The sequence below is a fragment of the Trachypithecus francoisi genome, unplaced genomic scaffold (assembly GCF_009764315.1).
Source record: "Trachypithecus francoisi isolate TF-2019V2 unplaced genomic scaffold, Tfra_2.0 Lachesis_group14, whole genome shotgun sequence".
In the NCBI taxonomy this organism is placed as follows: domain Eukaryota; kingdom Metazoa; phylum Chordata; class Mammalia; order Primates; family Cercopithecidae; genus Trachypithecus; species Trachypithecus francoisi.
In genome coordinates, this window is record NW_022681459.1 from 18,241,634 (window position 1) to 18,261,975 (window position 20,342).

Below are 20,342 nucleotides of genomic sequence, written 5' to 3' on the forward strand. Positions count from 1 at the left end.
ATAACAGGTGACTCCTTGTAACTTGGCTGTCCTTCATTGTCAACAGGGGCCCCTGGAACACGTCTTCCTCACCTGCCTGGTGACTCTGCACCTGTGATTCTCAGTGGCTGCTCGCTCACCCCTTGACTTGCTGGCAGAGGCGGAGGCTGCTGATGGCTGGTATTCATCTCCCCACAGTGGCACCTCATGGTCCTCAACTCTAAGATGCAGAGGGAGGAAGGGAAGACGCAAGCCCCTCTGTCATCTCCTCCGATAGAAACAGTCACGTGGTGTTGGATCAGGCAGGGCCCTCACTGGGGAACTTCTGTTTCAGAACCATCCCCAAGCTGTTACCACCTTTCGATCTCCTTTGGCAACTGGTCTAAGATCAAATGACTTTGGGATAAACTCTTGCCCAAAGTTGGGTCCGTGGCTCTGACTGGATGCTCCTGAATCGGATAATGGAGAAGGGGAGGAGGAATGTTCACGTCTACGACCTCCCAGGAAAATAATTTGAGACTAATTAAAAATAGTTTAACTTAAATACAGTTGGGGTTCCCAGGGCAAAACACATCTCCTCTGATGGCAAGGATTAGAAAAATTACATTAAAAAAACCAATGCTCTGAAGCCCTGCTTTGCAAGATTTTGGCTTTTCTCTGCATTTTTGCAGGAAACATAAATTGTCTGCAATACATTCCAAAGAGCCTCACCCAACAGCACAAGCCAAAGTGCTTACATAGCACAATCTTGATGGTTCTCAGCCCACCCTCGGTAATGGATAATTCTCATGACATTAATAATTTGTTATCTCAAGTGTGAATAAGGTTAGACATTTCTCCTCATAACAGTCTAAAAATAATACCGTGAGAACCCTTTATATATTCACTCAGTTGCTCTATGGCAAGAAAAGAAGTGATGTCAGGTGAAAAGTGTATCCCTCTAATCTTTCTATTCCAACCAAATTATTTTATTTCATGATCTATATCCTACTAATTGCAGGTGTCAGAAATAATAAGTGCTACCACTTACATGGTACTTACCACGTGCCAGTTACCACTTGAAGAGCTTTTCTGAACACATCTAATCCCTTAAACTACTTTAGGACAGGTATTATGATTATCAAGAGCCTTTTAAAGATTATGAAACAAAGGCACAGAGAGGTTAAGTAGCTTGCCCAAGATCACACAGCTTGTCCGGTAAGAAGCCAAGCCTGTATTCATGCCTGGATGTTCCATATTTAATGTCTATGTTTTTACCCATTATTACACTCTTATGTCTCTTTAAAATTGTCACATGGGTGAAAATGTCACAAGAGTGATAAAAGTTAAACATGTTCAATATGTAAGAAAAATATTTTAGGGTTTTTTGGTCTAAATTGCGGGATGTTCAGGGTCTCCAAGCAGTTTGTAAAAATTATTTTATTGCTAGTGAAAAAAAAAAAAATAGAGATCATCTAATCCAACTCTTCCCATTTTTTATCAAGGAGACTGAGGCTCAGAGTAATAAAGAGATTTCCCTGGGGCCAGGCATGGTGGCTCACTCCTGTAATCCTAGCACTTTGGGAGGCCAAGGCCGGTGGATCACGAGGTCAGGAGATCGAGACCATCCTGGCTAATGTGGTGAAACCCTGTCTCTATTAAAAATACAAAAAAATTAGCCTGGTGTGGTGGCGGGCGCCTGTAGTCCCACCTACTCTGGAGGCTGAAGCTGGAGAATGCTGTGAACCCGGGAGGCAGAGCTTGCAGTGAGCCAAGATGGTGCCACTGCACTCCAGCCTGGGCGACAGAGCGAGACTCCGTCTCAAAAAAAAGAGAGAGATTTCCCTGAGAACTAAGATTTGGGTGTTTTTCTCCTAGTAATATTGAAAATACCACCAGACAATAGGCTCTTGGATCTTGGTCCCAAATACCATTAATTAACCTTGGGTTAATCCTAAGCAGTTTTCTTAGTTCTGAAATGAGAAGCTTAAAATAAATGTTTTCTAGGGTTTCCTTAAGCTGCACTTTCAATGATTCTAAATTGACTGACTTGTGCAGGATCAAATAGTTTTGTGAACAAGGAAAAAAATAGGAGAGGGGTGAGAAAGGCAAGTAGAACTACTAAGAGGGGTCTGGAGGAATGGGGCTGCATCATCACTGGAGTGGGAACAGACATCTCTATGTTTCTTTTGTCTCCTCTAGGGACTGGTCTCAGAGCATGAAAGGGATAAATCAGAACATCAGCTCTTCACCTGATCTGTGTGTGAGTTAAAGCGAGACCTAGGGAGGACAGGGGACAGCAGAGTGTAGCTCAGTAATGAGCCCCAAGTTATGCAAAAGGAGATTTGGAACCAAGCTGAACCCAGAATACTAAATTACAGTGCACCTTCAGGTACAGAAGAATTGAATTTCACTGGGGAACCTGAGGAGGCCTACAAACCCACAGAAGGGAGTTGAGCCAAAAAATATATAACCGAGAAGCCTGTAGGATGACTAAATTACGATGAGCTTTTGTCTGTTCTTGTGTGACTATGAAAACTAAATGCATGCCCCCTGCCCTCTTCCGAAAAAAAGAAAAAAGAAAAAAACTGCAGCAAAATCCGTTACACCAATGCCTACTGGAGAATATAAAGATTGGGAGGTCAAGTTCCACATCTGTTTTAGCAGTGAGCAGATAGAGTAACAGTAGGAGAGAAGATTGGATTAAAATCTGTAGGCTTACTAAAAGCAGAAGCCCCAGGCTGTAGGACCTTTTTATATTATGTGACTTTTTTTAATGCCTAGGAAAATATGAGCTCAGAGCCATTTTCAAAAGCCTTGAGGAGGACCTTGGACCTCCCTTGAAATGTTGGATTGACCTCCCCATAGTGGTAGCTAACTCTCCACACACAGAGTGAATGCCAGGTGACATCTAAGCTGCAGTTAAAAAGAACAGAAGCAGGACTTCCCAGCAGAACTAAATGGAAAAAGATAATGGTTTCTCAACCTTGGCACTCTTAACATTTCAGGCTAACCATTTTTTGTGGTGAGGGGCTGTGCTGTATACAGTGTAGGAAGTTAAGCAGCATCCCTGGTGTATTAGTCTGCTCTCACACTGCGAATAAAGACATACTTGAGACTGAGTAATTTATAAAGGAAAGAGGTTTGATGGACTCACGGGTCCACATGGCTGGGGAGGCCTCACAATCATGATGGAAGGTGAAGGAGGAGCAAAGTCACATCTCATATGGCGGCAGGCAAGAGAGAGAGTGTGCAGGGGACCTCCCCTTTATAAAACCATCAGATCTCATGAGACTTATTCACTGTCACAAGAACAGCATGGGAAATACCCACCCCCAGCATTAAATTACCTCCCACCAGGGACCTTCCACAACACATGGGAATTATGGGAGCTACAATTTGAGATTTGGGTGAGGACACAGCCAAACCATATCACCTGGCCTCTGCCCACTGGGTGCCAGTAGCATCGCCCCTGCCTCCAAGTTGAGACCAAAAATGTCTCCAGGTATTGACAAATATCTCCAGAGTGGAGAGGAGGGCACAAAACTGCCCCTAGTTGAGAACCAGTGGCATAGAACGATGAGATTAGAAAATGGTTCAGCACTCAGAGACACTGAAACTCAAAAAAAAGAAAAAAAAAAAGCAGTCAAAACCAAAACCCCATGTATCACTTTAAGACTCTTTATTCATGTTAATCAAGCTGAAAAAATCTGGAGATGATTTGAGATTCAAAGCTTTGTCACTAATTATTTTAACAAGTATTTTAACAAGTACCCTCCACATGCCCATTGTATTTTCAAATTTTATTTTTTAAAGACCTATTATTTTTCCCTCCTAGGACTGTCAGCTCTCTTCTCTATATTCCTTTTTTTTTAATGCTTGTCAAAGTTTAATCAACCTGATTATCAGATTTGAAAATGAATGGTTATAAAATGCAAGTTTCTAAAAACAGATCAATCAACACAATTGTGCACGCACCTAATAAAAGGTTTCAGGGGTTGGTTCTCCGTGCCAGGAAGCTGTGACCCCAGAGAGAGTTTCTCAGCATAATAAATTAACCTGCCTATTACCAGCAAAGTCTGATAGCTAATGGCTCACACCCAGATTCAATCATAATAGCTACCTGGAGTGAAGTGATGTATCAGGTTCTTAACTCTCATGGATATGGTGCTTGGAAGTTAGGGGAAGAGTGTCTGGGAATCTCAAGTTAACAGAAATGTTATGGGTTGAATTGTGTCCTGCCCCCTGCAACCTAAAATTAATATATTGAAGACCTAGCCCTCAGTAGCTCAGAATGGGACCTTATTTGGGAATAGGGTTATTACAGATATAATCAGTTAAGATGAAGTCATGCTGCAGCAGGATGGGCCCCTAATCCAATATGACTGGTGTCTCGTAAAAAGAGGAAATCTGGACACAGACACAGGGAGAACCCCATGTGAAGATGAAAGCAGAGATTGGGATGATGCATCTACAAGTCAAGGAATGTCCAAACTTGCCAGCAAACCACCAAAGGCTGGAAGAGAGGCCTGGAGCAGACTCTTCCTCCCAACCTCAGAAGGAACCAGCTCTGCTGACACCTGGATCTCAGACTTCTGGCTTCCAGAACTGTGAGAGAATTAATTTCTGTAGCTTAGGTCACCCAGTCTGTGGGACTTTGTGACAGCAGCCTCAGACAATGACTTGAAGAAGCCTATTTCTAGCTCTGCTCTAACTGACCTCTGTCCAGCCACATCCAGGACATGTGGCAGATAATCTGTTTTCAAACTGGCATGGCTAAAATATCTCCCACTAGACTCAAGCAAATGGCATCAACAGAAATTACCTTTTTCAAAGTGAGTACAATTCCAGTGCTGCCCAGACGGTCACATCAGAGGCCTCAAGAACTCTGGTACTTCCCAGTACACTTGCAGGTTTCAGCCGAGGTCACTTATGTACCTAAGCTCAAAACCATTGGCCCTCACAGCTCTGAAACTGGTTTTCCTTTCCTTCTACCAGAACATAACTTTTGTTTCTTTGTATAGACTCCAGAAGCTTGCATGAAACAGACTTTTTTTTTTTCTTTTTTGAGACGGAGTCTCACTCTGTCGCTCAGGCTGGAATGCAGTGGTGTGATCTGGGCTCACTGCAACCTCCGCCTCCTGGGTTCATGCCATTCTCCTGCCTCAGCCTCCCAAGTAGCTGGGATTACAGGCGCCCGCCACCACGCCAGGCTAATTTTTTTTTTTTTTGTATTTTCAGTAGAGACGGGGTTTCACCATGTTAGCCAGTATGGTCTCGATCTCCTGACCTTGTGATCTGCCGGCCTCAGTCTCCCAAAGTGCTGGGATTACCGGCGTGAGCCACCGCACCCGGCAACAGATTTTTTTAATGTACTTTTCCTTTTATAAACTGTGTACAGAGCTGTCATCACAAGAAAGCACAAGGCTCTCAAATGCCTTATTTGAGTGGTTATCAGGGAAAGAAATTCAGGAGGTGCACAGTTTTCCCCAAAGGGTTCCAATTCCCTTTTCTAAATCTTTAGCTTCCTGAATTAACAAGTTTAACAAAGGTAATCCAAAACCAAAGCTTTCACATGAGCTGTGTTCCAGAGATTATTTATAAAATGGCCTCATTACGAAGTATTTTCTCATAGTGATAATATTACGAGTGAAAGAATCCTAGGCAGTTCAAGAAAAAAGAATAACTATTTAATCCATAATGTCACTGAAGTACCATTTCCAAAAGAGCAGGCTGAGTCTGACATCCTGGGAGCAAGGGTTGCTGTACTTCCAAAGGGAAAGCCACTTTTCAAATGTTTTTAGTTCTCATATTTATTTTACTTCCAGGAAGAAGTGGATGTTTTCATGTTAAATTTGGTTTGACTGTGCAACAGGATATAGACTGGGGCTTTTCCTGACTCAGGATTAACTTAGGCACCAATCAGACAATACTCATGTGATTGTAAAATCCAAAGCTCCACCAAGAAAATTGACAGGCTGGATGTAGTGGTTCATGCCTATAATCCCAGAACTTTGGGAGGCTGAGGCGAGAGGATCAGATGAGCCCAGGAGTTCAAGGCCAGCCTGGGCAACATAGCAAGACCCCCGTTTCTAAAAAAAAATTATTTCACCAGCACGGTGGCACATACCTGTGGTTCCAGTTACTCAGGAGACTGAAGTGGGAGAATCGCTTGAGCCCAGGAGGTCAAGACTACGGTGAGCCAAGATCACACCACTGCACTCCAGCCTGGGTGACAGAGCAAGACCCTGTCTCAAAAAAGAAAAAGGAAGGAAGGAAGGAAGGAAGGAAGGAAGGAAGGAAGGAAGGAAGGGAGGGAGGGAGGGAGGGAGGGAGGGAGGGAGGAGGGAGGGAGGGAGGGAGGGAGGGAAGAAGGCGAGGCAAGGAAGGGAAGGAGAGAGTGAGGGAGGGAGGGAGAGAAAAGAAAGTTTACACTGTGAATTGAAGACCTGCTCCAGGATTCTTGAATCCCCTCACCTATTTCAGGAATATAAAGACTAAAGGGAGTGGCAATTTAGAAGGAAGGTGTCTTTGGTGAGAGCTGGTAATATCCTCTAGCTGAGCCCCCAGAGCTGCCATCCTCATCTCGAGTGTGATGAGAAGGGCTTCTACTCTAGGGTGCTTTAAAACCATGTTTTCTGCAGTTGGATGACTCCAAGGACCAGTGCCTAGTGACCCCAGAAATAGCTAAATAAAACTGTGAAATTTCAACTTCTGGCTATGAGAGCATAGCTTGCTTCAAAGCAGCTTTCCCTTAGATAAACTATAAAAGCTGAATTTCTGTTTAAAGTAGCTATTTCAAACCGCAGCAGATAAAGTAAAGTAGCCAACATTTGAGGAATCGAGATCCAAAGACAAAGAAAATGCACTGATATGATCATAACATTCTCTGCCACATTTCTCCTCCTGGTGTCTGCCAATTTCTCAGTGGCATGGCAGAAGAGACAAAAGAGTCACTACATACAGTTATCCCCCAGCATCCATGGGGATTGGTTCTAAGACCCACCCCCGCAACTCCAATACAGATATTTGTGGATGCAAGGGACTTAAGCGTCACTCACAGGCTGGGCACAGTGGCTCATGCTGTAATCCCTTGGCCTCCCAAGGGATTGAGCCCAGGAGGTCAAGGCTGCAGTGAGCCAAGATCACACCACTGCACTCCAGCCTGGGTGACAGGGCAAGACCTTGTCTCAAAAAAGAGAAAGGAAGGAAGGAATGAAACAAGGAAGGAGGGATGGAGGAACACAAGATCAGGAGATCGAAACCATCCTGGCTAACACAGTGAAACCTCGTCTCTACTAAAAATACAAAAAAGTAGCCGGGCATGGTGTCATGCGCATGTAGTCCCAGCTACTCAGGAGGCTGAGGCAGGAGAATCTCTTGAACCCAGGAGGCGGAGGTTGCAGTGAGCCAAGATCGTGCCATTGCACTCCAGCCTGGCAACAGAGCAAGACTCCATCTCAAAAAAAAAAAAAAAAAGAGTCCCTCATATAAAATGGCATAGTATTTGCCTATAACCTGTGCACATCCTTCCTTATGCTTTAATCATTTCTAGGTTACTTATAATACCTAATACAATGTAAATGCTATATAAGTCGTTATACTGTATTGCTTTTTATTTGTGTTCTTTTTATTGATTGCTTTCCTTTTTTGTTGTTGTTTGTTTGTTTGTTTGTTTTTAGACAGGATGTTGCTCTGTCATCCAGGCTGGGCTGGAGTGCAGTGGTGTGAACACAACTCACTGCAGGCTTGATTTCCTGGCCTCGAGCAATCTTCCCACCTCAGCCTCCTGAGAAACTGAGGTGCATGCCATCACACTCAACTAATGTTTCTAATATTTTGCAGAGACACATCTCTTTATGTTGCCCAGGCTGGTCTTGAACTCCTGGGCTCAAGCCATCCTCCTGCCATCAGAAAAACACCAGGCATGTCAAGAAATAGAACCAAGTAATTGTAAAAAAGAGAGAAGGAAGGAAAATGGTCAATAGAAAGATACCCACAGCTCTTTAAAATGAATGTGTTCAAGAATATAAGATAGCAAGACAGGGAATTTTATCAGAGAATTGATATCTACTAAGAAACAATATACAAAATTTAGAAATAAAGTCATTAGCTGAAATTAATAACTCAAGAAACAGGGTTAACACCAGCTTAGGTAAATAGAAGAAATGATTAATGAACTGATATTGCTCATTATAAAAATAACTACTGAAGCATGAAAGGGAAAAAAAGGAAATACTTAAGAGTGGAATTGCTCTATGGAACAAGGTAAAAGGCCTAAAGCATGAATCAGTGGAGTCCCAGGAGGCAAAGGAAGAGAGAACGAACAGAAGAAATATTTGAAGAGATTATGAATGAGCCTTTTCTAACACTGAAAGGCAGCCATAGACTCAAGGAGTTCTGCAAACCACATGCAAGATAATCATAAAGAAATCCACACCAAGGCATATTATGGCAAAAACTGCTAAGAACCAAAAATAAGGTGAAAAAGGAACACACTGACGCTTTCAGAGATCTGATTTCTACGAAGAGGTGTATATGGTACTCATTGACTCTCTCCTCTCTTATCCCCAATCAGCCTATCCAGTAAGGTGGTCAGGTAAGGAGAATTTCTCTCTTTAGCAACTCAGGCAAGCAGCTCACTTCTTGAGTTGGAAGATGCACTCTGCGTTAATCTGTGGCAGACAGTCCTAGCCACCTTCTCAATCATTACTCTCCCCTTCCTCTCTGCAAACAGAACCAATGTGCCTAGCTAAAACCAAACGAAAACAACACCTCCTCATTTTCCAGCATCAATTGTAGTTAGAAATGGCTATGGGACACAGTTCTAGCCAATAATAATTAAGCAGCATTTTTTCATGTGGCTACCAGGAAGCACCTTCAAATGGAATAGAATCAGTTGATACACAGTAAGTTAGGATTGTCCTCTTTGCTTTCCTCTTCTCTCTGATTGAAGTGCAGCTGTGACAGCAGGAGCTGCAGCAGACATATTACAACTGAAAATGAAAGAAAATCTAAAGAACTTCAAAAATCCATCTGGACATTCTTGAGCTGTTCCACAAAACTATGGTCTGACTATCCCAGAACTTCTTGGTCATTTGAAAGGATTATAAAACACTAAGCCACTATTATTTGGATTGTTTTGATATATGCAGCGAAACCCAAACTCTGTTAGAGCTTCCCTTTTCTTACGGGTTGAGACAAATCTGTAAAAAAATATTCTATTGAGTTCAGCTTGTTGCTACTTTGAAGCTAAGGAAAGCCTCAAAATATCTGACCTAAGAAGAAACTAATCAGCTTCTTCTTCTCACGTGGCATTTTTTCAACAGAAGAGAGAGATAATTTAATACAAGATATATGATCATCAAATTCTGGGCCCTTGCTCAAGGAAAATCTGAGTAGGTAAGTTACAAGTCAATCCGTCTTTGGTCTCTAGTATCTACTTTACTTCAGAACAGACAGCACAGTATTTAATTATGTCTCAGATTCAGAACACAGAGGAGAATTGGGGAACCAGTTTCCTTCCAAATCAGAGACTATGGTGAAGGAGCAGAGTTTTTTTCCAATCCATCACAGAGCTACACTTTTATAAAATATGAAAAAACTAAAGCCAGGCATGGTGGCTCATACCTGTAATCCTGGCACTTTGGGAGGCCAAGGCAGGCAGATCACCTAAGGTCAGGAGTTCAAGACCAGCCTAGCCAACATGGTGAAACCCCATCTCTACTAAAAATATAAAAGAGCCCGGTGTGGTGGTGCATGCCTGTAATCTCAGCTACTTGGGAGGCTGAGGCAGGAGACTTGTTTGAACCCAGGAGGTGCAGTTTGTAGTGAGCCAAGATAGTGACACTGTACTCCAGCCTGGGCAACAAGAGTGAAACCTTGGAAAGAAATAAAGAAAGAAAGAAAAGAAAGGAAGGAAGGGAAAGGGGAAGGCAAGGCAAGGCAAGGGAAGGGAAGGGAAAGAAGGAAGGAAGGAAGGAAGGAAGGAAGGAAGGAAGGAAGGAAGGAAGGGGAAGGAGAAGGGAAGCGAAGGGAAGGCAAGGCAGGCAGGCAGGAAGGAAAAGAAAATTGAATTACTGGGAAAGTGAACATTTTTAATCATATAAAATACATATCTTAATATTATATTATCAATTCAAGAGACATAAAGTAATTCTGTCAAATTGCTTTTTTTTTTTTTTTTTTTTTTTTTTTTTTAAGTTTCTTAAGTCTTACTCCCAATTTTAGTACTTGTCTTACTGTGATCTACTAACAGGTCAAGCACCGGCACTGGTCCACAGACCACAAGTAGAATAGAACAGCTATTGCGATATCTTAGTCAGCTAGAGCTGCTATAACAAAGTGCCCCAGGCAGGGTGACTTAACAGAAACGTATTTCTCACAGTTCTGGATACTAGAAGTCCAAGATCAAGCTGTCAGTAGGTTTCACCTCTCCAAAGGCCTTTCTCCTTGGCTTGTAGGTGGCTGCCTTCTTGCTGTGTCCTCATCTGGCCTTTCCTCTGTGCACTTGTATCCCTCTCTCTTCTTATAAGGACACCAGTCCTATTGAGTTAGGGTCCCAACCTTCTGACCTCATGTAACATTAATTTTCTCATTAAAGTCCTATTTGCAAATGCAGTCACATTGGGGGTTAGAACATTAACATATGAATTTGAGGAGACAGAATTCGGTCTATAAAAAGAGTAATGCTCATATAAGTTTCTGCAATTGCTCTCTGCCTTAGCCTCACTAGAATCTCAAGAGAAAGACCTCTAGATGCCCTCTCATCTCTGAGGGGATTAGAAATGCAAAAACAAAAACAGAAAAGTCACTCACAGACAGTGTTCATTTATCCACAGTTCATCTCCAATCAAAAAAGATCATTTTAACAAATCAGCTTGTAAACCTCTCCATCATGATTCTCCCACCTTCTTCACCTGTTCTGTTTATCTTTGCATAGATTTCCTCCAAAGAAGCCCTAAAGGGTCAAAAAAAACTTTTTTAATGAATATTTCAAAGTACATTTGAACAAAGCAACAGCTTTTGAACAAAATTATCCAGACTTTTCTTACTGTGACTGTTGGACCTGCTGTTTTTCCAGGGTTATATTTTTGTTTACATTTTGCTTAGGTTTCCTTGGGATTTCATTTTGATGTGTGAGTTACAGTGTGTGTTCCCTTAGCTCAGGGACAAGGATGGAGCTAATAGAGAGCAGAATTGTAAACCAGGTGTTTTCTCTAACACATTTCTAAGAGTGTGCTAGAATACTCCTGTGCCAGTATCTCTACCTCTTGCCAGCTGTGACCCATCTTGTGTGCACGCAAGCAGATCAAATATTTTGTCAGGAAGCCCATGAACCACAACTGTGTTCACTTTGTCTTGGAGTAAAGATTTTTCTTTCTCCTTTGCCTGCAACAGCACACATTTGTACTGTCAAATCGTGTGTTTTGTTCCTAAAGATGTCTTCGTTTCTTTTTCTAATTCCACAGCAATCTGCTGATTTAACTCATATGTCTCTAACAGGTGACAGTTCAAGGCATCTGGCACATACAACCTGATATTTATAATCAGTTCCACTAATGGCTGCTTCAGTAAGTCTACTCTTGTTGATAATATTTCAGAAAATGAATGACGGTCAGACAACTTAAAATTGCATTTGCAACCAACAAATAAGTATTTGAAAGCCTTGCTGCAAACTATGTACACTGAGAGGCCCTTCGAAGAAAATATAGCCACTCAGAAAGTCTTTCTTAAGTATTTACAATCCTTTTTCTAATAAGATAAATTAGAATTTTTTTTTTTTTTTTTTTTTTTGGCAAGAGACAGAGTCCTGCTCTGTCACCAAGCCTGAAGTACCGTGGTACAATCATAACTTACTGCAGCCTCGACCTCCTGGGCTCAAGTGATCCTCCTTACTCGACCTTCAGCCTGTAGCTGAAACTACAGGCACACACCACCACACTTGGCTAAGTTCTTGTTTTTTATTTTTTTGTAGAGATGGGGTCTTGCTATGTTGCACAGGCTGGTTTCGAACTCCTGGACTCAAGAAATCTTCCCACCTTTGCCTCCCAGAGTGCTGGGATTAAAAGTGTGAGCCAGGGCCGGGCGCGGTGGCTCAAGCCTGTAATCCCAGCACTTTGGGAGGCCGAGACGGGCGGATCACGAGGTCAGGAGATCGAGACCAACCTGGCTAACACGGTGAAACCCCATCTCTACTAAAAATACAAAAACTAGCCGGGCGAAGTGGCGGGCGCCTGTAGTCCCAGCTACTCGGGAGGCTGAGGCAGGAGAATGGCGTGAACCCGGGAGGCGGAGCTTGCAGTGAGCTGAGATCCGGCCACTGCACTCCAGTCCGGGCGACAGAGCGAGACTCCGCCTCAAAAAAAAAAAAAAAAAAAAAAAAGTGTGAGCCCTCACACCTGGCAAATTCGAATTTTTAAGTAGAGCAAAGATGTATAGACTGCAGAAATAGATTCTATTTGTATGCTAATGTTATATTTCATTGTATAAACTTTTGGGTCAGGCGTGGTGACTCATGCCTATAATTCCAGTACTTTGGGAGTCTGTGGCAGGCAGATCACTTGAGGCCAGGAGTTCCAGACCAGCCTACCCAACATGGCAAAACCCCATCTCTACTAAACATACAAAAATTAGCCAGGCATGGTGGCGTATGCCTGTAATCCCAGCTACTCAGGAGGCTGAGGCAGGAGAATTGCTTAACCCAGCAGGTGGAGGTTGCAGTGAGCCAAGATCACATCACTGCACTCCAGCCTGGGCGACAGAGCAAGACTCCATCTCAAAATGAACAAACAAACAAAAAAAAACTTTTGGATTTTATTAAATCTACAAATAAAGACCAGAAAACTTCCTTGTGGAACCTATGCTCACCTATAACTGTTGTGAATGTTCAAATCACAGTTAACGTCTAGTCATATTTTAAAATGTACATCTAATGTTTTGTTTCCATGGAAACATTTTTGCCTTATTAAGACTTGCTTAAAATAGCTTGTCCAAGCCTTTGTTTCTTCATCTGCAAAACTTAGAGAATTGGACTAACAGTTAAGAGGCATTTTAATTTCTTTATTCTTGTTATTGACCTGCATGTTTATCATCTTGTGATCTGGTTGTTGCTATTCTTGCTTTAAAATTTCACATTGTATTTCTTCAATTCAAATGTTAAGCTTTTGGGAGCAGAAATCATACCATATCTGTTTTATATCTCCACCTCAGTTTGAGTTTGCTGCTATAACAAAATGAGACTAAGTAATTTACAAAAATAGAAATGCATCTATTACAAAAATAGAAATGCATCTCTTACAGTTCTGGAGGCTGGGAAATCCAAGATCAAGGCACCAGTAGATTCTATGTCTGGTGAGGGCTGTTCTCTGCTTCCAAGATGGCACCCTGTTCCTATATCCACACCTGGCAGAAAAGATGAATGCTGTGTCTTCAAATGACAGAAAATGGAAGGGCAAAAAGGGGTGCAGCTAGTTCCTTCCATCCTCTCTATAGTAATATTAACCTCATTCATGAGGGTGAAGCTTTCATGACCTAGTCACCTCTCAAGGTCCTACCTTTTAAGACCATCACCTTGGGGTCTTCACATTCCAACATATGAATTTTGGAGGGACGCATACATTTAAATCACAGCAATTCCCTATAGTGGTGCCACTCAAAGTACTTGGCCTCAAACTATTTGTTACTGGTCCCTGATGAGATCAGGAGCTTATACCAAAATATAATTCAACCACACAGTAGATCAACTATGTCACTAAGCACACTGTTTAGTTGAGTCAACATTTTTTTCTGAGAAGGACTTTCTTGAAGAAGGAATCTATATGTTGATTTACATTTCTGGAATAAGCTTCGTATCTCACCATAACAAATGGTTCTGGAAAAAACACCAGTCTGTGGACCATACTTTGAGTAGGACTGGTCTATAGAGATTTTCTATAAAGGTCTATTTCAAATTCTCAATAAATATTGGTTGTTTGACAAATGGCTCATCTGTTCACTTAATAGACATTGACAGAGCATTCATGATGGAAGATGGCAGTAAGAGGTACTATGGGGCGGCAGGATGGGGACACAAGCCTATGGTTACTTACAGTCTATTAGACAAGATGACATATTTTAAATATGTGGAAAATAGAATCAAAAATGTATAACAAAGGCACAAATAAAACACCATGGAAGTTCAAAAGAGGGAAGAAATTCATCTTACAGGTCACTTGGAAGAGGTAATCTGGAAACTTCTAACTTGAAGGAGGAGCCGAATGTTGAATGATGGAGTTGGGTGTGAGGACCATCACCCGGAGCAAACACAGGATGCAAGGAAGCTGTAGACATGTTTAGGAGACCACCCAAGTTTGCTTACTGCTGCCTTTCCTACTATTTGATTTGGGACAAGCATCCAAGCTCTGAACAATACCTTGCCCGCACATGTTAAAATGGAAATCATAAAAATAGTATTCATCTTATAGGGTGAAGATCAAAGGACTTAATTCAAGTCAAGTGTTTAGAGCAATGGCCAGTGCTCACTAACTGTCACCTCTTGCTGTTCTCATTATCATTCATCACATTGTTTTTATGGAATGTTAACTTTGCACTAGCTCTTTGATGCTTTCAATATCTTTGGTTTTATGCTTTAGAAAATAAAAAGGCTACTGAAGTCTTTGAACTACCACGAGACCGAGAGTAGAGAAGAATGGATTAAGTCAGAAATGTGATGGTTACCTACAATTAAGGGCAAAAGGAGAAAGCAAAATTAGCAAAGGAAACCAAAAAGCATTATCTGAGAGGTAGGAAGAGAACCAGATAAAGACAGGTACTTGGAATCTGAGCTAGGAAAAAATGTTTTAGCCATTAACAAAAATAGGCCATTAACAAAATCAACTATTTGGGGGAAAAAGAATCAGCTGAATTTGAGAAGTGTGAGGTCATTCAGAGCAACCCTTAAGAGAATTTCTTCAGGGTGATTGAAGCAGACACTAGATTGCAAGAAATAGAGAAGAGAGAAAATAGTGAGGAAGGGGAAGCAGTATAGATAATATACTCATTCTTTTGTGAGTATTCACTTTCTGCGACTGAACATGCATGTGTTTATAGGCCACTGAAATGACAGTCAACACTACTAAAGGCAGCTTCTCTCTCTTAAAAATGGGTCATAGACATCTACGGTTTTTTCTGTCCTACCCCATCCCCAACTTGTTCTTTAAACTACTTCTCCCCATACCTCAAACCTTGAAGGTGACATAAACAATACATGGAAATTTTTTTTTCTTTTCTGAGATGGAGTCTCACTCTGTCACCCAGGCTGGAGTGCTGTGGCACAATCTCAGCTCACTGCAACCTCCAACTCCCTGGTTCAAGCGATTCTCCTGCCTCAGCCTCCTGAGTAGCTGGGATTACAGGCACGCACCACCATGCCCTGCTAATTTTTATATTTTTAGTGGAGACGGAGTTTCACCATGTTGGCCAGGCTGGTCTCGATCTCCTGACTTTGTGATCCACCCGCCTCCGCCTCCCAAAGTACTAGGATTACAGACGTGAGCCACTGCATCCGGCCAATATATGGATTTCTAAATGAGGTACCAGAGAGAAAGCATGAGTCCGTCCTTCCCGTGTGGTAAAAATTTTAAGATGAGAAACTTTGGTGTTTTCAGATGTCATATATCTTCCCTGCTGTGCTAAGCCAGTCACTCTGCAAAGATAATGATTCCAGTTCTCAGAGAGAAGCAGATTTAAGAAATGAAGAGCAAGAATCCTAAGGGCAACTAGCCCCTAGTTCCAGTTATTTCGGAGGCACAGCCACATTCTGCCTGCCCAGTGGTTTCCCCATGTCACATTTTCTTACTTTCCATGAGCTAACATACTTACTCTCTTGTCTTAAGTACTCTGAGTTATATATGTGCCTCCTTGAGACTTTAAATGACCTAATACAAGAAGGGATATATGTAACGAAGGTTTGGTAGATGTTGGAAATATTAGGACAATGATTTAGGACGATGGCACGCTATTCTTAAAATTGAAATGAAACATAAGGCAATAAAACACTTCTCGTTAATGTGAAAGAATGAAGATGGTTAAAGACACAGATGAAGTGGGTCTAAATCTCAGTCTTTAACTCAAGCAGGCAATAAATATCGTATTTTTCGATAACTCAACCTAACTGCTATTATAAGCCCCCATCCCACTGGGTTGGTGGAAATTTTATCCTAGTTGGTTCTGGCCTCCCTGCTTTCTTCTCCAGAGTTCTATCAATGTTCTGGGGTACTTACAGAATCCTGAAACGTGGCTGGGGAGAAGGGAGCTGAAATATTGGTCTGTGAAGTTTTCTGCCAAGTCATGCTTGTTTCTGTTCATGGTGACTTCAGGTCTGGTGGCTTATCTGCTGTGTCCATAGAATGCCAGTGGCAAGGGACTCTCACTATCACCTTTGTGCCACACCAAGGGTGCAGTAATCTCTACTAGACTAAGGGCCCATCTGCTATACACCACGAGTCCAATTTCTTTCTGCGATTCTGCTAGATAAGGCAGCAGGTGCACTTTCTCCAGGATTTACGAAGAGCGGATCCTCTGTTCTCACATCATCCCAGAGGAATCTTCTAGTTCTGGGAAGGACTGAAGTGGGGCAGGGATCAGAATTCTTCTTCTTTCATGTTTTTCCCCACCATTGGGTCCGTCCTCCGTTGCCCTCTCTTTCTTCAGAGCTTAGAGTATTTGAAACCAAAACCATTGAGACCTATCCTGTCCTGCCTCTCCATTGAGACAATGAACATGGAGACAATTTACTGCTTCTATGGACAGGAGGAAAAGCAGGAAATGTTGGAAGAAAACAAGTTGATAGAGGTTAATGTCTCAAAAATATGATCCGAACCCTCAGAGAACTTTATAAATGAAATAAGAGAAAATGAGAGGAGTTTTCATTAGATGGATTTGATGATCTCTGTAAAGGAAGAGGTGAGAGTTTTCTGTGAGGAGAGGAGAGTTGAGGATTGACAGCTGATTCAGAGGATTGCTGAACAGCAGAATGAGCTGGGCACTCAGACGACTTGAACTTACCCCCAAGCACTCAGCACTGTTTCTCAGCTTCCTCTGTCAGGTCCTGTCACCCAGAAATGGCAAGAGAAAGGGTTCAGTAAGAAGTATCCAGATATGGATGTGACAAATGGGGACAGTGAAGGGCTAAGGGTGGTGAGGGATGCTAAGGTGCTGGCGAGGAAACTGTGCAAAGGAGCCATGGGGTCCAGGCTGGGTAGAGGAAAACTGAGGCCGACTGGGGCAAAGAGTTCAGACAAGAGACCGGAACTGTGGGAGCGGATGTCCCAGTGAGGATGAAGAGCCACTTCAACACGAATGAGAACATGAGGGTTAGAGAAGGAGAGAGTCCAGATCTGACAAAGTCCTAGGAGATGGTAAAGAATACACTAGACGGTCCACATCCCCTGCCTATGCTGAGAACCAGGTCTGCTATTAAACCCAGAGATGCCCACTCTAAGCCATCTACCCCAGGACCAACTATATCAGTTTCCGTGGACTCTCTAATAATAAGTAGGACCTAGATTCTCTCAAGGAACCTGGAACTATCCCCACCAAGTATCTGCTTTATTCCAGATTTCCAAAGTCTTATGAAAACAGGGACTAAGGACAGGACCCATAAGGCACACATTGGGATAGTAGCAACGTCAAACAGCTGTGTGGTGAAGAATGCCACAGAGTCTAAGGTCTACTGCTTGGGGACAGCTGAATGTTTCCACAAAGAGGGCATTAGGTTTTTAATCTTCATTTTGCACATGATGTTTGCTCTCCTTTGGGTAAGGCAAATCTCATCACTGGTTTTTGTTGTTGTGTTTTGACACATAGTCTCACTCTGTCACCCAGGCTGGAGTGCAGTGGCAGGATCATGGCTCATTGCTGCCTCAAACACCTAGGCTCAAGCAGTCCTCCCCCTTCAACCTCCCAAATAGCTGTGACTACAGACAGCACCACAATGCCCAGCTAATTTAAATTTTTTTATTTTTTTAGAGATGGTGGTCTCACTATGGTACCCAGGCTGCTCTTGAACTCCTGGCCTCAAGCAGTCCTCCCAGCTCAGCCTCCCAAAGTGCTGGGATAACAGCCATGAGCCACCGCACCCAGTCTCATCATTGGTTTTTATGTTTTAAGTTTCTCTATTTACTGAGAATAATACCTTTCACAGAGCAATATTGTTCCTGGGATTAAAGTGTAAAGTGTACACTTAAAGCTGGGGAAATGGCAAACGTCATTATTTTACCATCTCCACTGAAGGGCATTATTTTGCATTTCTAGAGAAATTTGAAGCTTCTGAGCGTTTCAGTGTCATCAGTTGGCTGGTGCCTGTGACCTTCTTATAGAACAGGATGGTGCCTTCCACTTTTTGAATAATAAATAGGAACAACAGGCATATTCTCAACAGAGGTGGCATTTGAACACAAGTGTTCTCAGCTTCCTGTCTTTTATTCAGGAAACTCATTTCTAATCCTGCTTTATAAATGCACACGTCTCTTTTTTCTTCCTGTTGATGGTATATTTCCATTGTCTCTGCTTGCTGAGGTCCTCAAAACACAAATGCAATCATCTTTATGCCTTGTTTACATTTGCTTCTTGGGAACTTCAATAATCGTATAGAAAACCTCACTACCTTCTATTTTAAAATCTGGGACACTGGGCAGCTACTAACTAGTTATACACCAGGCGCATAAGGAAATAAATCAAGCTTGCGTGGAGGATCCCCAGCCAAGAGAAAGCTTTTTATTTGCATTTTTTTAAAATTGGATTGGCAAATCGCATAATCAGGATCTCTCCAGGATTTTGTACCTGGCAGTAAAGGAAAACAATGTTGTGGAAGCTGTTTTGAGGGAACCTGAAATGCTCGAGGGCATGAGGGGAAACTTCCCAACTCTCACTTTAAAAGAAATAGACAAGAGCACACAGATACTGCACTGCGAAAATTTGATTACGGATTGCAATAGAATTGGCCAACATCTCAACAGAGTTACAGGATTGCCAGATTCTCTGAACTGCCTCAACACAGAGCCATTATTCTGAGTCTGGGAATGTTAAATGAAATCCATGCCTACTATGTACGCTTTAAATCAGAAACTAAAAAAGACCTATTTTATTTCATTGTTGGTAGTATGTTTTTTTCATTTTCCGTTTATGCTTCTTTTGAAGTACCTGCTTCTTTTCCCTATTAAGTAATCATGAATTACACTTGCAAAGTACAGTATCTTTTGCTTTAAATCCCTCTTCGTGCCTGTTTGCTAATTCATCCTCAATAGACACGGCAGCTCTTGTCCACATTTCACAGATGAAACTCAAAGAGGGAAAATGCAGACTTAAGCAAAGTCTTTGGCAGAATCCACTACCCAGAGCAAGGCATAGGAGCAAGACGCAGTCTATGCAGTCTCCCTTGTCCAGGTCATGGGACTACCTTGGGTCCAGTCAACCTTGGACAATTGTACGAAGCCTTACAAAGCAACCATGGGAAGGGTGACACTTGTTTAGTACAACACCGTATTAACCATGTATTTCTGATGCTTTGACATCTTGGGGCCTTGCTAATCTTGGAGACACTGTGACCCCCTGCCACAGACCCCCACCACCACTTCCTCAATGACTGGAAATAGTAAAGGACTCTTTTGCAAGCATGCTTTCCATATGCAAACCAACCAACCTCTTGAGAGGCAATAGAGCCCATGCCTCTCAACCACCTCTTTTACTGGGCTCTGACACTCTAGGCCATTATTTCTTTGCCCTAATCACCCCAGAGCCTGGTACTAGACAAGTGAGGACATCTTCTGCACCTCAAAAACTGCTGAAATTATTCAAACGAACCAATTCTAAGCTGGTTTACCCTGCCTCACCTGCTCTTTCCCCTGGAAATCACAGTAAAAGGTCTTGCCCATGTTTTCCCCTCTCTCCCTCTGCCTCCTGACCAACGCTGATGCTTCTCTGTGTGCCCCGACTCCCCTTGGCATGGCATGACGCCTCTGTTTCAAATCTATGACAAGTCATCTTTTCAATGGCAGTTATCTACTGACCCGTTTGCGTCACTATATCCAAATAATAATGAAACCTACATTTGAAAACATGCACATTTCTTCTCTTGTATTCATTAAACTCTAAACAAATTAAAAATTAACAGAAGCTTGGACCAGCAGATGAAGGATAATCCTAACATCTGCCTCTCCCTCCTGAACCCCTGCAAAGTCATCACATGTGCAATCAACACGATTTCTGAATTGGAAGATTGTCTGCTCAGCTTGAGTTATCCCTTCAAGCTGAACAGGCAACAGAAAGCAGGCAAGAAATGGCCTAGCTGATGATAAATGCCTAAATCAAAAACGACGCAGCAGTCCTCCTCCTCTTACACAGCC

At 42.4% G+C, this 20,342-nt stretch overlaps 1 long non-coding RNA gene across 1 annotated transcript; it reads left to right on the forward strand.

Annotated features, from left to right (window-relative positions):
* Positions 1 to 8,734: 8,734 nt before the first annotated feature.
* On the forward strand, positions 8,735 to 11,715 carry LOC117096688. Its single transcript, XR_004442586.1, has 3 exons — positions 8,735 to 9,360; positions 10,217 to 10,379; positions 11,464 to 11,715. It is a non-coding gene; the product is annotated as an uncharacterized LOC117096688 (long non-coding RNA).
* The last annotated feature ends 8,627 nt before the right edge of the window (positions 11,716 to 20,342 follow it).